Below are 5,481 nucleotides of genomic sequence, written 5' to 3' on the forward strand. Positions count from 1 at the left end.
GAAATGTTAAATTCTAAAACCCTAGTATTGTTTTGAAAAGTTCAAATCACACCCTTATGGTTTTATTAATTAATTAAAGTGTATAATTAAAAGAGATTTAATAAATCCATAAAGTTTTGGTTTGCAATTTAATTAAATTAAAAGTATAATTATTAAATTTGACGACCTAGTATTTTAAAAGTGTAAAATACACCCTATACTATATATAACATTAAGAGTCTAATATTATATATATGTATGAGTAAAAGTCAGTCTTACCGTTAGTAGGCCTCATTCACGAAGCTGGTCTATAAGGGGTGTTTAAGGAAATTGCCTATAAAATAGCGATTGAATGGGTATCCACACTTACCCACCGTACTCTTGACTAGTGGAGGGTCGTTAGCCGAACGGGTAGGATAGGACAGAAACCTTCCATTATAAGTATAATGAAGTACAAAAGTAACTAAATGTTTTACAAATTCCCAATCTTAGTTACTTTAGGCAAAAGTGAATTGATGCAATTCCATGAAATTACACTTTATGCCCTTGCGAAGAAGTTAGTGGAGCGTGTGTGGTTAACCGGCACACTAAATGGTTCTAAGAAAAGGTAGCAAAGGGTGACTCAATGTTTGTCATAGTTCGGTGGAGCGTGTGTGGTTAACCGGTACATCGAATAGGTGACTGTAACATGTGGGGGCACCATGTAAGTTTGCATGGTTATTCACACGCTGTTTTGTGATCCTCGGCATACCAGTCACAAATCGAGGGGCATATCAAGATTTAAACATGCGATTGAAAAGTTCAATGAATCTCAAAGGATCTAGGAGTTTTCAAAAACATTTAAAACTTAATCTGTTTTTCATTTTTTCATGGTGGAAAATTAGTGAATCGTCATTCACTTACCTTCAAATGTTCTGCAATTTGGGTTACAACATCCCTCTCCCAAGTTGCGGAATATTGTGTTGGGGTCCTAGCCTTAGTATCTCATTTGGGTGATTTATTAAGGACTCAATCAATCAACTTAACTTGAATTTTTTCTCCCGTTTTGTAGATGTCAAAGTACGACAACTATGGTATTCCCAAATCCCGTGGAACAAGCTTTCCACATGAAGATGATATTCCACGATTCGATCAAGGAACAAGAGATCATGCTTTACTTCCTCCACCTCCTCCAATTATTCTCCCTAACTCACAAGTTCGAAGGCTTGAAAAGTTCAAGCTTACTCAAGCCCTTTTGGCAAGTAAACATGAAGAAGGAAAGTCGGTGTGTGCACACGTCCTAGAGATGAAGTCACACATTGATAGTTTTAGAATGTTGGGATCCGTTGTCTGTGAGGAGCTGGCTGTTGACTGGGTTCTTCAGTCACTTCCTAACTCATATAGTGAGTTCTTAAGAGAGTACTATATGATTAACCATGACGTGACCCTTATAGATCTCACCTACATGCTTATTGCTGCTGAATCAGCAATGGTTTGGCGCAATGGAAAAGCAAAGTTGATTGGTGAATTTGCCTTCCAGACCTCTATGGATATAGGCAATGGCAACAAAAGGCATGCCATGGTCAAAAAGTTTGATCATAAGAGAAAGGCAAAGTCTGAATTAGTTCCCCGTGCTGTTCCAAAAGAGTCAATTTGCTTCTATTGCCAAGAGAAGGGGCATTGGAGACAAAGCTGCCCTATTTACCTAAGAGATGTAAGAGATGGGAGAGTCAAAGCGTATGGCTCTGCTTTAGGTAAAATCCATTAACTAACTCTTTTAAGTTCCTATTATAGAATCTTAATACATGATGTGATAAGATTGCAATTGATGTTTTGTAGGATCAAAGAAAAGAGAGGAAGCTTAAGGGAAGAAGTGAGCGGAATTTAATCGTGAAGAAATGGATTTTGATCGCATTGCTTGAAGATTGGATTCTTGAGCTACTACTTAGAGTTAGAATAAGATTGCTAAGAGATATGTATTAACATAGTTTTCAATGAATTGCATTGTAAGGACAAGTTTTCCGCAATAAAATAAATTTTCATTTTATATTATTTGTTTTTCCTTGCAATGGCGTGTATGAAAAATTGATGTTTGAAGGTTTTAGCAATAATGAATTTGATTCTTAATTATGTTATTTGTGGAAATGTCAAGAATTTACCAAATAGGGAGAGTTTCTCATCGCCCAAGTTTCAATTGGACATAAACTTGGAATCATGCAACTTGGTTGCATGATGAATGAGAAATTTCATATTTGGAAATTAGACTAATTCGTTGACAAAGTGTCAAGTGAATGACTAGGAGATCGAGTACAGAAAGTTGTGTGTTGATCAAGTCCACCACAAGAGTGACAAAGATATTCTTCATGATTTACTAAAGGTTTAGTAAATATGATTATACTTATAAGATTAAGTGTAATTTTGAGTTGATTGAAAGAGTTTCAATCAATAGCAGAACGGATAAGAAGAATCAAGTAGGCAGAAAAATAAAAGTTTCTCCATTCTAAGAAGAAGGGAGAGTACCTTTTATTATGTTTTATGATAGGTCTTAATGATTAAGAACCATATCTCAATTGATCCGCTAAGTGAGTCTTAGTACAATTGTATGTTTGAGAAGAAGAATCAAGAATTGAAGAAATGGTTAAATCAAGAAGTCAATCATACTTCGTTCCAAAACAAGTCTTAGAGTTAAGATTGTGACATTGAGTAACAAGTCTTAAGAAGGTTTATAACATTCATCAAATGTGGAATTTGAAAAAGGTTTTCTTATTACTGCACATTTGAAATTGGAAAGCTGTGATGTCTTGGATAAGACAAAGACCAACTAAGACCAATTTTGTGAAGTGTTTTGTCTTGATAAAAGCTACACTAACTCTTGAATATTTGTTTGTCAAGAAATGTTTATTGACAAGAGAATCTTATATGTCAAGGAGTCAGTGGGAGTCTCAATGGTCTTGAAAGGTTTCAAGAACAAATCAAGAATAAACCTTATCGATCATCACTAGCACACGACTTGAGGTTCACAACCTATCGTGTCGACACTATCTTGTTTTTGTGATCGTTCCAATTGAGTTAATTATGCATGTGAATTCTATGAGTTCTCATTTGAATGCATAAAATGCAAGCACCTTGATCAATGGAAAGTACATTGATAGGAAAGGGTGAGCTGCTTAACTACTTGGAAGACATGGTGGACACTCGTGTTACCATAAGGCAAGAAATCAAGATTCATAAAGTTCGGTCCATATGAGTTTGGATTTGTCGCAAACTTTGGTTTTGACAAATTCGCATGGATAGGAACACATTCACCATTAAAATCTAAGTGTCATAAGATTACCTCCTTCATGAAAATGATTGTGAGGAAATGCTTTCACTAAGAGAGATTTTAAGAAGATAATGATTGTGAAATTGTATTCTCGAATTCGATTATGGTTACGGTATCCCTTTCCATGATTCAAATTGTGAGATTTGGCAATTAGTCTGAATTGTTTAGACACACATATGAGCTATCTAAGGAAAAGGTGTATAAGCTTAGATAAAGGATTATCAAAGCATTAGGTATTACAAATATGAACTTAAGAAATTCAACTAGAATTGTTTTCTGAAAGTTAAGCTATATTTCTAAATACATGTCAAAGCTAGTGGGAGCATAAGTGTTATGCTTGTAATAATCATCATGATAGTGGGAGCATAAATGTTATGCTTGTATGATTATTTAAGCAAGTATTTCAAGTTAGCAATATTAATTATAGAAAACAAGAGTTATACTTTGCAAAGTCGTAAGGGTTGAATAGTTGTTTTGCTATAATTAAGGGAGAGAATATTATGCTTCATTTCAAATCTAAAGGCTTAGGTTGTGGAATGTTAATAAATTTAGTCAAGGATACATAGTGCGTTCTCAAAATTTCGATTATGATCATGGCATCCCTCTTCATAGTTCGAATTGTTAAAACGTGACACATAAAATATTATGGCAAAAGATTGATAAAGTATCAGATCTTTATCTAAGACACTATGCATCGTGTCTCAGACGCTTCGGGTATAGGATCGATTGCAAGTGCTATAATATTTGACCATTCTAAAATTTTCCGAATGTCTAGCGCATTTAGAGGGAAAAAGGACAAGAATCGGTTTTGACTAAGATAATTAAACAACTATCAAAGGACGATCCAAAGCTCGCTGAGGATTGGTCGCTTGTGAGTAGTTGGAAGTATGGTATAGGATGGACCATATCGACATTATTATGAATAGATAAGATTCTATTAAGAATGAGTTGTCATATGGCAAATATGGAAATGTTTCCATATTAAGAGTTAGATATTGAGAGTCTACGTCTAGATTAGAAAATTTTATGCAAAAGGATGTTCAAAAGAATGTACTTTGAGTGAGAGACATCACGTCTATGGAATTGTATTGTAACAATCACAAATAGAGAACTTTGTAATTTCATTAGCAGTAGTCATTGTGATTTTTGTGCTATGACATTACAAAAGGATCATTGCATAAAATGTTAGAATCTAGCATATTCTATAAGTGGCAAGAATTTGATATTCTTTCACTTGTGAAAAGGATTGGGAGTTGTGAAATGAGTATGATTGGAAATGTGTTCATTTGATCTATTTCACAAAGTAAGGACCGTAGGTAAACATTGTGTGCATGCTAAGAGCATGGGACAAGTGTAGTAATAATTCAAGTAAGAAGTTGATTACCCGAAACAACAAATAATGAGTAATCAATATGGTGATTAAATAAAATGTTTTATTTATACCCAGAGTTTGGGGCCATACGGGATTAGTATTATTCTTGTGTTTCACTTTGCATGTTTTGACTTCCTGAATAATTATTTTTAGAATAATCAAATTATTCGAACGGACAACAGTCGTTCATATGTTGGAAGTAGGTATGAGTGAAAACTGTCGTGAATTTGTGTGTGGATTGTCTAAAGTGTATTAGACAACAAATGTTTGTTGCAACGTTCATGAGTGCTTATGAATATGATTTGAGCATTGGATTAAACCCACGCTAACTTGGATCACTTCATGAATTGTATCACGAGTGATTGGTGAGACGATAACATCTTATATTCTTGAAACCGAGATGTGTGAGTTGTATCTTGCGAGTTGGTTACACATTGATAATATGTAAACGCACCAGTAATTTGGTGTTATAAAACATATTGTTGTGTGTGATTCGGTAAGTGAGTGCAAGCAAGAATTGAATCAAATTTTATCCATTACTTTTATCCAAAGTAGGATAAAAGAAATATCTTTGGGCCCCTCAATGATTTGGTGATGACACCTAAGCGCTTGGCCAAGCCGAGACAAATTTGATGTGTTCAATTGTAGTCTGTTGTCAGTCGTCATAAATCGGAAGTCGGGAAACAGTATAGAGAGAATGATTCGAATTCATGTCTCAAGTCTATATGATATCAAGAATGGAGGAATATATGATCCCCTATCTAAAGGACACGCGAATTTGATAAGATCAGAGTTGACAGCGGCTTTTGAAAGCTACGATTGCAGATCA

The sequence above is a fragment of the Lactuca sativa genome, chromosome 1 (genome assembly GCF_002870075.4).
Source record: "Lactuca sativa cultivar Salinas chromosome 1, Lsat_Salinas_v11, whole genome shotgun sequence".
NCBI lineage: Eukaryota > Viridiplantae > Streptophyta > Magnoliopsida > Asterales > Asteraceae > Lactuca > Lactuca sativa.